Source organism: Pseudophryne corroboree, chromosome 8 (genome assembly GCF_028390025.1).
Source record: "Pseudophryne corroboree isolate aPseCor3 chromosome 8, aPseCor3.hap2, whole genome shotgun sequence".
NCBI lineage: Eukaryota > Metazoa > Chordata > Amphibia > Anura > Myobatrachidae > Pseudophryne > Pseudophryne corroboree.
The window spans coordinates 66425451-66437742 of record NC_086451.1 but is presented as its reverse complement, the minus strand read 5'-3'; positions in this window follow the sequence as shown (position 1 = coordinate 66437742).

Here is a 12292-nt window from a genome sequence, read left to right as displayed (position 1 = left end):
AAGGCGCATGGCCGTGGTAAGCTACTTTACGCAAATTGCGGATATGTGCACGCACGGCAGACTGAGTGCACGCGCAGCGGGCATGTGCCTGGGGTTAGTACAGGGTATGTGCATTACAATATTTTTCAACTTTGACAGTCCACCCTTTGGCAGTCAACAATAACTGCCACTATCTAAACATTAAACAGAAAAAAATACAATACAATATCTTACAGATGATTGGATAAAAATATACAATACATTATCCACAAATGATTAGATGGTAGGAGGAGAGGTGTAGGTGGGAAATGTATGACCTAGTGGGATAGTAAAAGCATGTATGTATGAAATCCATGTCTGAGGGGCATGTATCATCGTGCCGTACATGTTCTAGATAAGCTTCGAGGTATTGCGAAGTATACATTAAATCCTTCTTATCCCATATTAAGGGTCTGTAAGTGGGCCAACAAACACTACCGAGCTCTTTTCGGCTTCTTGTTCCAACAAATGGGGTGCACATTTAGTTGATGATACATGGGGGGGGGGAACATATGTGAGTGCTAATATATGTGGAGATCATCTGTCGACTATGTGTATCACTACCTGAAGGTTGTAGAGATGAAGATGAGATACGTGTCACAAATACATTCACATAACATTTGCGTAATCATTCTTGGGTGTTGGTTGAAGTATTCTCCGGATGGGTGTATTATTTGTTGAGGGTTGTCGATCGAAGTCTTTTTTTTTTTTCGGATGGGTGTATTTTTGCTGAGGGAAAACAGAGGAAAAACGGGTGAAAGAAACGGACCGTGGAATCACGTCTTATCACAACATTGTCTCTATTGATGGGTCATAAATTAAATCCGTTGTTGTAACAATGCCCCCGCTCCTTAAACTCATCACTTTGGTACCGTGCTTGCGCCGCGTTAAAACTCGAACACACCTAAATATCAAGCCAATCATTATGACAACTCCCAGGATACAAAGGAGAAACTTTCCTACACTCACGATAACATTTTGAGCCCATTCTCCTAAACCTGAGAACCAATTGCGTGGGTTCAACCATGAGACCCAGCCGGTCAGTTCATTACTCACAGCAGTAAGGGTAAGGTTGTGTCTCCTTCGGAACTCCCACTTCAACTGTAAGATATCGTCCATCTTTTGATCTATGACCTCGGTTGGGTCATCAGTGCTGTTTGTAATATACGTGCAGCACTTCACACCATACTGAGTTGCCAAAGTGACACAGTACCCGCCTGTCACTGCTGTGATATAATTGAGGACCATCCTGTGCTGGATCAGTTCCGTTTTGTAAGCTTGCAACTCCCTCCCTGTATACCTGAAGGTGTCATAATACATCTCGGTGATATTATCTATCAGGTTCGCTAGCGCATGGATATACCTATAATTTATAATTCCTCTGGCGGTACGGGTGATGTCTAACGCGAGTAGGAATTGAATCCCGGTGGATTCGTGGATCAAATCAGAGGCTGCGTGCTCTGTCCTATCTATTAGGTGTCTCTTAACGATGTGTTCATAGTGAGTGTGAGTGTAAGGAGCTTGAGCATTGCGGTGAACGTCTTTCATCTTATTATGGGTTATGGTCATAACCTCTGGCAACACTCTTCCAATGTAACACAATCCCTCTGAGTTTGGGGCAAGCCACTTATACGCCTTCCTCCCGCATATGAAATAGGCATCATCGGGGAGAACATATGGGACAGAATATGACATTATCATATTGCAAACTTTCCAAGTGAAAAATCCTATCCCGATCTCTCTCATCTGTTCAGTACACGTATCAGGCTGTATGATATGCGCACAGTACCCTGGTGATACTTCTCCAACCCGCATGGCCTTACTTCCTATAGTGTACCCATACCGAAAATACCTCCCACCGTCGGCTATTTGGCGTATAAGTTCAGGGTCTACGGGCATTCTGTCAGCTCTGTGTGAAAATGCCATGGTTTGGTTATTCCATGTCACTTCCCAATTTCCCGTCTTTCGGGAATTGGAAATGTTGAAACATACTAAGGACCTATCCACATGATATTGGTGGAGCTTCAAACTAGGGGGCTTAGAAATATTACATTTCTTGTCCACCGGTCTCCCACCCCGTAATTCAAGTACCTCATCTATTGTTAAAGGATACGGTACTAGTCCTGACTTGCTCTGGCCTTGAGGTACTTGTGAGCACACCCAGCATTCTGTTTGGTTTAAAACCTTACCCACTAATGAGTGATAATCACTCAATGGATGACGGTCCATGTTGATATTAAGGCTGGACTGACATCTCTGGATGCACCCGTCCTCAACTATGTTTTCACAATTTCTACAGATACAATTTTCCTCAGCTAATAACCCTTCACAGTGCCTTCTAGTTTCTTGACTACCAGATCGTTTTCTGATACTCGCCTTTGCTCGGTGGATGTGTTGCTCTTGGAATTCTACAAATCCGTCCTTGCCATCAGAACCCATTCCAGATCCTTTCTCGACCTCTCTGGTACTCTCACCGAAACACACTGCTCTGGTCAACAACAGGGTCAACAGCAAAACCCGGAATGCAGTCTCTTGGGGTAAATCCATCTTGTTAAGGAGAGAGAAAGGAAACAAGGAGGGGGAGGAAAGGAGGGTAATGGGAGATGGAGAAAATAATAAAAAGGAAAAAGAAATTTGGTGCGACAACCGCCTCTGGTCTTGTTATTCTCCTTGCTCAGGTGCCGCCTCAATCTTCCCGGAACAGACACTACAGTGATACGATGTTCTCTACAGTCTGCTCTTTGTCACGGGCTTTCTCTGGGTCAGCGACCTTCTTACAGTGGGACGAGTGGACCCAAGTCTCTCTCTCGGCAACCTTTAATGCTGTCGTGCTGGTTAGTAAGACTTGGTACGGTCCTTCCCATCTGTCAATAAGGCAACCTGAGCGTAGAAAATTTCGAATCATTACATAATCCCCAGGTTCAATGTCATGACAATTACTGTTTGGTAGGTCAGGAATCACCAGCTTTAGATTTCTGTTTTGATTCCTCAACTGCTTGCTCATCTTAACCAAATATTTTACAGTCACTTCATTATTGCATTTCAAATCATCCTGGGGGTCAATCATTACATGGGGTTGTCGACCAAAAAGAATCTCAAAGGGTGATAGATTAAGGGGGGACCTGGGAGTGGTTCTGATGCTGTACAATACAAGTGGCAAAGCTTCGGGCCACAACAATCCTGTTTCAGCCATCACTTTGCTCAGCTTGTTCTTAATAGTGCTGTTTACTCTTTCCACCTTCGCACTCGCCTGTGGGCGGTACGGAGTATGCAGCTTACTATTAATTCCCATCAGTTTGCACATTACCTGAAAGACTTCACCTGTAAAATGGGTACCCCTATCGCTTTCAATTATCCTAGGGATACCATATCTGCACACAAATTCCTGCACAATTTTCTTTGCAGTGAACGTAGCAGTATTTGTAGCAGCGGGGAACGCTTCTACCCAATTTGAAAACACATCTATACAAACTAACACATTTTAAATTTCTGCAGGGTGGCAACTGTATGAAATCAATTTGTATCACCTGAAAAGGGCCGTCTGTTGGCGGGATATGGGATGGTTCTGTTGGTATTGACTTTCCAATATTCTTCCTCAAACAGATAAGACATGTCATTGCTCTCTTACCCGCATGAGAAGAGAATCCTGGCGCACACCAGTAGGCTCTCACCAGCTTACACATACCCTCTTTGCCCATATGAGTCAGACCGTGTGCCGTCTCAGCTAAGCTTGGAAGATATGCTCTGGGGGCTACTGGCTTACCCTGTCCAGAGTCCTGAGGACTCCTGGCCATATCCTTTTGACCTCCAGACTACCTTTTTCTGTGGAGAACACAAATTTTGCATTTCACTTAAATTTTGTGTGTTGACGGTATTGAATACCATCAGTGGTATGATATCTGTATGGGGGTGCTGGCTGCTGATTTAGCAGCTTCGTCTGCCCGGCTGTTACCAAGTGACACTGGGTCTTGACTGTAAGTGTGGGCTTTGCACTTGATAACAGCCACTCTGTCAGGTTCCTGTATCGCTGTTAGAAGTCTTTTTATGTGGGATGCATGCGCTACAGGTGTGCCAGCTGCCGTCATGAAATTTCTGAGGCGCCATAGGGCCCCGGGATCATGCACTACTCCAAAGGCATACCTAGAATCTGTATATATATTGGCTGACTTACCCTTAGCCAATTCACACGCTCTGGTTAGGGCGACCAGCTCAGCAACTTGTGCTGAGTGCGGTGGGCCCAGGGGTTCAGCTTCTATGATACCTCTGTCATCTACGACTGCGTATCCAGTACACAAGTCTCCCGAGTCCATCTGTCTGTGGCAACTACCGTCAGTGTAAAAAGTAAAATCTACGCCTTCCAGTGGGTTGTCACTAATGTCAGGTCTTGCAGTGAAAGTTTGGTTCCGATATTCCATACAATCATGTGTGTCAGTGTCTATACTAAATCCTCCTTCACCATCATTCTCATCCTTAACCCTTTGTGCCTGTCCAGGCACACCTGGGAGATAAGTTGCAGGATTTAGTGCGCTGCATCTCTTTATGGTGATGTTTACAGGGGCCATTAGTGCTAATTCCCACCTTGTAAACTGTGCTGATGAGACGTGTCTGGTTTGGGCAGAATTCAGTAAGGCTGACACTGCATGAGGTGTATGGATTGTCAGGTTGTGTCCTAACACTACATCTTCGCTTTTACTCACTAGCAAAGCTATCGCTGCAACACTTTGCAAGCATGTGGGGAGAGACCGTGCTACGGTGTCCAACTGTGCACTGTAATAAGCTACCAGCCTTCTGGCATCACCATGTCTCTGGGTTAGGACACCTGCCGCACACCCAGCAATTTCCGTACCGTACAACTCAAAAGGTTTCCCATAATCTGGCATGCCTAATGCAGGTGCCTGCGATAGGCATTGTTTAAGTCTCTCAAATGCCAGTTCGGACTCATCTGTGTGAGAGATCTGATCTGGTTTGTTCGAGGAGACCATTTCCTGCAAAGGTAAAGCTAGTATGGAGAACCCTGGGATCCAGTTTCGGCAGTACCCACACATTCCAAGGAAAGTGAGGATCTGCTGCTGGGTTTGTGGCAGAATCATGTCGCGAATCGCCTGTATCCTATCAGCGGTGAGGTGTCTAAGTCCTTGTGTCAAGCAATGTCCCAAATATTTTACCTTGGTCTGGCACAACTGTAACTTATCCTTTGAAACCTTGTGTCCCGTATTAGAAAGGTGAAACAGAAGCTGTTCCGTGTCTTTCAAGGACGACTCGAGTGAATCAGAACACAGCAGTAAGTCATCCACATGCTGTATTAATACTGATCCTCTCTAAGGTTGAAAGGATTGTAAACAGTCATGCAAAGCCTGGGAGAAAATACTTGGGCTGTCAATGAAACCTTGGGGTAGGCGAGTCCAGGTGTACTGTACTCCCCTGTATGTAAATGCAAACAAGTATTGGCTGTCAGGGTGCAGAGGGACCGAAAAGAAAGCAGAACAGAGGTCAATGACAGTGAAAAATTTCGCAGTAGGGGGAATTTGCATGAGGATGACAGCTGGATTTGGCACTACGGGGAATTGGCTCTCAACTATTTTGTTTATCCCCCTTAGATCCTGCACTAGCCTGTAACCCCTCCCCCCACTCTTTTTCACAGGGAAGATGGGACTATTGGCAGTGCTGGACATCCTAACTAGGATGCCCTGTTGTAGCAAGCGCTCTATGACTGGGTACACTCCTAATTCCACCTCTGGCTTCAGAGGATACTGTGGGATTTTTGGAGCTATCCTACCATCTTTTACTTGCACTACTACAGGAGCTACATTTGCCATCAATCCAGTGTCTTGTCCATCTTTGGTCCAGAGGGATTCCGGTATCTGGCAGATCATTTCCTCTACCTTGGATGGACACTTGTCTATAACAGCAGAGTGTGACATTAACCTTTGTGGGGTGTCTAGCATATCCTGCACTTCCTGAATGTGATTCTCGGGTATATCTAAGAAGACACCCTCAGGAGTACAATATATGACACACCTCATCTTACACAATAAATCTCTCCCAAGTAGATTAGTCGGAGCTGATGCAGCTAGCAAAAAGGAATGCTTGGTTTGCAAAGGCCCTATCGTAATCTCCGCTGGTCTACTTAAAGGGTAGTGTTGCACTATTCCTGTTACCCCCATTGCTGAAATTGTTTTACCCGTGGTTTTCATACCTACCGTTGAATTTAACACTGACCTGGCCGCCCCTGTATCTACAAGGAAAGGTAATGATCTACCAGCTACATCAACTGTGACCTCAGGTTCACTTCCAAGGCTAGCAATCAACTTCACTGGCTGCAGACTACAGGTGTGGCCTAACCCCTATTGTATGTTGTGACCCTCCCGCAGCTCGCTGGCAGCTAAAATATGTGAGGGGGGTAGCTGAGAATTTCCAGAGGTCTGCCAGTCCCTCCTAGGTGGGTACCTTCTGGTTTCCCCTGCATGTGGCTCATAACTCCTCCTATGTGATCCCTGATCCCAATTACGTGTGTTATACTGTGGGTCATGTTCTGGTCTAGGGGTCGGTATACCTTATGGGTGTCTTTAAAATTACAGTTCCGTGCGTAATGTCCTTCCCTCTGGCAGTTATAACATTTTACTACATACGACTTACCATCAGGGGTCTGGAGTTTTGGCTGATGTGGCTTCGTTGTCAGGGCTTTTATACTTACTGTCATCAGCTTATCCCCCTGTTACTCCCTGTGCTTAATGATGTTCCGATCATGCTCGATAGCGGACTCTCTTAATGCAGCCACCGAGATACCTCTCCAGTTAGGTTGTGTGGTTTGTACCCTTGTTCTCAACGTTTCTTTTAAGCCGTCCATTAATACGGACACAGCTACCTCTCTATGATGTACATTTTCCTTAATGTCCTCGACCCCAGTGTATCTAGCCATTTCCTACAGTGCTCGATGGAAATATTCAGAAGCAGTTTCACCTTCTTTTTGTCTTATGGAAAAGATTTTATTCCACTGAAATATACTCCTAATTGCAGGTTGATCTGTCGCACATTCTCCTGAGTGTACTCATCAGTGAGAGGTACTTCTGCGTCTAATTTACAATCAGTAATGAATTTCGCAGGGTCAATATTAGAGGGTAAACATGCCCGTAGCACTGTTCGCCAATCTTTGTGGGTTCGGTGGCGTTACCTAATTCTCTAACAAACCTCTGACATGCAGCTAGATCCTTTCTGGGATCGGGAAATTCAGACATAATTGTTCTCAGTTCTGTCCGGGACCAAGGACAATGCATAGCAGTGTTCCTGACGGGAGTGACTCCCTGTGCGTCAGTCCTCCCATTGGGGACTGCTATCACCCTGACAGGATTTAGTTCAATTACATCATTTTGAGTTGCTTCTACAATGTGAGGTGCAATTGTCTCTGCATAATGTACTGTACCGTACTTACCTGTGGACACGACCTCACATACTCCTCCGCTAGGGGCCTTCACTACTCTTATTGGTTGGTCCGTGCCCACCTGGGTGTCTCGTATGGTGGCTGCTAGAGAGAGTGCCGATATCGTGCTGGGCTCATCTTCTTGCTCGCAGTCCTGAGGGAAGTTTAAGATGGGATACAACTTGCACGGGTTAGCATTAATACATTTATTAAGTTCACTCTTATCATATATCAGTATGCCATTGTCGGTAGCCACTTTCTCTCCTGTAATATACGGTGGTGGTGGTGGTGGTGCAGTTGCTATCAGTTTCCTGCTAGGGTTGGAACCAGCTGCGTGAGCTAGTTCCCTCTGCATATCGCCCTCTTGTTGCCATAAATGTAAACAATCTGTATGTCTAATCCTTTGTTTTCTGGATTTTATTAGACATATCCTTCTCCTTAAATTCTGCAACACCTCTGGACTAAAACTGCCTACCCTAGGGAATGGTTCCCTATCTTCCGCAGTCATACGTTCCCATTCATTGCATAAAACCTCTGCGTGTGATCCATATTTCTCACACATTATGTACCTCGCCGACCCCTTGGGCCGCGGAATATCAACCTGAACCCTGGTTGATCGTCCCTTACTTGAGCAACTGGCCCCCATCTTTTGCAGGTATTGCCTTCTCAGCTAATTCCTACAAAAAAACCAAAATACTCAGTAATAAGGCAACGGTGAAAGTTCAACGAGTGCTCTCACCCACTCACGCCCACGTTGGCCAATACACCTAAACCCTGTCATCAGCGCCGGTCGTACCCAACCTAGGGCCCCTGTGTAACCTCTATTCACTGGAAATGTATGGGAGTGACTTACCCTAACCAGTAAATATTGGTCGTTGGAGATTAACTGAGTGACCAGCGAAACTCCCTTAAAATAAAAAAAAAGATACACAAATCACGTTGCGTGTGCTACACCTAGCGCTTATGATCCTGCGATTTTACGCAAATCTCGTAAAAGGGTATCACGTTGAGCTAAGTATTGCACTCACGAACGCGCGGTCCAATCGCACAGCGTATAGGTAACTGTTACTTATCCGCAGTACGACCAATGGAATCGTTTTTCAGGCTGCAAAACCTCAGCCGGAGCGTGTCAAAACGGGCCTATATGGGTTCTACGCCAACCACCTGGGCTGCGCTCTCTACACAAAAACCTCGCTGACCTTTTAGGCCACGGTATTCAGAGCTTCGCTTGACTTTGTCAGCGGTTTTCTGACTTCGCTGACCTCTTGGTCTGCTGTTATCTACTACTTGCTCCTTTGTACTCTAATCAATGTTAACGTGAGCATGCCACTCTCACGCCACCAAGTGTCCACTCACCTGGTGTGGTCTCCTACGGGATCCTGAATTCCCTGGGTCCACAAAACCTTTATTGTTTGCACACTCACGCTCGTTCACTCATATACACTTTGGTTTTTCTGTACAGAAAATTAACTTTCATTCAGATAAAACAGCCTTAGTTCCAGAGGTAACACAGTAAAAAAGGTCTTTTAAACTAAATATTGGAAACTGAACAAATTTGTGCTAAAATCGCGTGGCTACCGTCTCGCGCCTAAACTAAAACAATGCTATTGTGTGATTTGTACATAGTGGGCGTACCTTTACGCACGTTGAGTAAACACGCCACGTGTGTATGCCTTTACGTTGCGTATGCAGTCCCGTACTTTGTCCGAGACACGTGTACAAAGGCCGTACGTCCGCAGTACTACAAATCCCACACTTCTATAAATGTAAGCGATATTAAACTATAATCGCTCACTTAACACAACACACAGTTTCTTCTGTATAAACCTTTACAACTAGGCCAGGCTGCGTGTGCGTATTACACTTACTTCCTTAAATATTAACTCTATATTTTAACTAAATAGCAACAAATTTTCCAGTACAGGTCAAAATGAATCTAGTAATCGCTAATTATGGCAATAATGTGAGCAGATATGCAAAGTACAAAATACAGGTGTATGCGTGTGATGTGTGCGCATTTGTTGCCAAAACTGAAATTTCACAGATTTCAAAATAGCTTTGCGTTCTTACCTTACGGATCCCTCCAGCATCCCTACAAACCATGCAGGGCAGACGCTTATCTAATCAGCACTAGTGTATCCACCAACCAAGAGAAGGCTTACGGGGGATACCTTTCCGCCCTTTGCTGATAAAGTCTGCTAGGCTGCTGGTATGAGGAAAAACCGGACGAGCTCCCAATTGATAATGTCGATATTATCTTAGACCGTAAAGCTATACCTCTAGATACACTTTAACAGAGGAGCCGCTATGGCAGCTAGACTTACTACACGTGCTACGCACTTTGTACGCTATTTGCGTACAGAGTCCCGTACGTGGTACGTACTTGGCGTACACACGCCGCGCTGAGTGTACAGAGTACGCACAGCTCGCACACACACAATTGATTACCTTTAAACCTTGTTAGTGATACAATGCAATGATATGATTTACACTTTAAACCCTTGGCAGCAAAGTACTGCAACGATGTTATATCTTAAACATTAAGTAGCGCTTACGGTATAAAGTACCGCAGTGCGTACACCTTATCAATTCCTATAAACCTTATACAGTTAAATACGCTTTAAACCCTTGCAGGAAAGTGAAGAAACAACACCGATTTGTAGTTGAAACCACAGGGTTCTAAGGCCACCGTGGATTATTCCAAAAGGTAAACAGTACAAATTATACACTACAGGCTAACAAGATAAATCTAAACAGAATAATGGCTACAGAGAATGTACATACGTGAGAATGTTCGCAAGCACAACCCGGCCGGTCCTCCGCTAGTTCAGATAGAAAGCGTTCAGAGTCTTCTGACCGGCCAGGCAACAACGGTCTTTTTATACACAACTTACATACACAATACAATGGTCACTGTAATCTCATTGTCCATAGGACGCAGAGATGTGTCTTTTCATTACAGGTGAGGTCATAGGTTGATTTGAAAAGGTGAGCGATGTCTTTCCCCAACTGCTCTTGTGGGTGGTATCCTCTGGATTCCCGCCGCATACATAATATACAGTAAATACAGTTAATATCCATATTCTACTTCTGCACATAACTATACGCAGGAACATGCGATCTTTCTCTAACACCGGAATGTTACCCTTAAAATACCCTACAGCTGGATACTAGACATCACCTTCCAACCTTTATCTGACCCTTCCTATCATGCAAAGGCGAATCCCTTAGTTCTGGAACTGTTTAAACTATTGATACTCGCTGATGTGTTGCAAGGGAGTTATATCTAAAATGTACACTATTTGGGTTAAATATGTAATGTTCTAATAACCCTCTACGCGTTCACAAACTCTACCGTAAATGCGCATACCACGCGCTAAGGCGCATGGCCGTGGGAAGCTACTTTACGCAAATTGCGGAGGGGGGGTGCATGCTGACCTGTAATTACTCCTAAGAATGCTAAATTGATTTCTCACAAATATTTAAAATGCCCGCTCTAATATATATTGTAAACGCCTGCACATCTTATTACCATATCCCATAAATGTGCGCTGTACATCTCACAACACTGCATCCCATAAGAGAAAACAATACACCCACACATTATCTGAGTTCCAAAGCTCATTGATGTATATATTTGTTGTTAAAAGGGTATGGATTCAATATATATTACAAAGTACAGTATACCTATAGTTACAACTCACACAGTAAGCAGTTAATACATAGTTACATACAATTACATACAATTTCAGTTACATGCCAGCGATACAATTACCATTATCTTTCTCATATAAGTTTGTCCCTCCATATGACTCTCTCTCTCTCTCTGTAGACTTCATCTTCCTCAGAGACCAAAAAGCAAGTAACTGACCTCCTGTGTGGTCAGCAGAGTATTATCTAGTTTCTGGGGGAGGGGTTCATGGTGAGTCACCAATTCCTTTGTATATGGTAATCAGATTCAGCCTTGAAGACATCCAAAGGGCTGGCCTGAGTTCCCTGTCCTCTACCTCTAAGAATATCTATTGTTCTAATAAGAGCGATTTTAGCTTTTATACATGTAATCATAATTCCGTGTTGCACTGTACTACAACTTAATAACAAGTATCAAATTAATCTACACATTAAGCTGGTTGCTTCAATAGTAAACATGACAGGTCTATCTGGTTCCGTTCAAATAATACACATACATGACATTAATTCAATATATATAATTCTAAATCATCATGATGTCTGGCGCTTGATATTATTATAATTATGTACTGTATGAAATAAGTGTCGAATCCATCTCTGTGGCATGTCCGTGTAAATGCGTGTGTTACCATATATTGCTGTGCTCGCTGCGCATATTTGCAAGTATAGCGACTTAAATGTGTGTAGTTTGTATGTTCTCTTTAGGTAATATTTTTGACTTTGACACTCCCTACATGTGATAGGGATGGGACGCTCTCACTTTGCCGCCAGGAGAGAGCGGCTGGCTGTGAAGATAGTGGCAAAGAGGTCATTAGTGGACAGCTCCCAGGACTCCATATTTATAGAGAGACAGATCCTGCAAGTCACTGGGCAGAGTCCGTTCTTCACACACGGATACGCAGCGTTCCAGACACCGGTAAGTGTCTCTGCAGACAAAATTCTTTAAAGCTATGTCTGCAAATGCTAGGAGCTTAGGAGACAAAATTCCAGAGCTAATTGCGATAATGACAAGGAATAACCTGGATTTTGTGGCAATTACAGAGTCTTGGTGCAATGAGAATCATGACTGGGACTTAGCTATACCAGGCTACAATTTATTTAGGAAAGATAGGATAGGAAGAATAGGAGGAGGGGTAGCAATGTATGTGAAAAAAAAGCATAAATGCT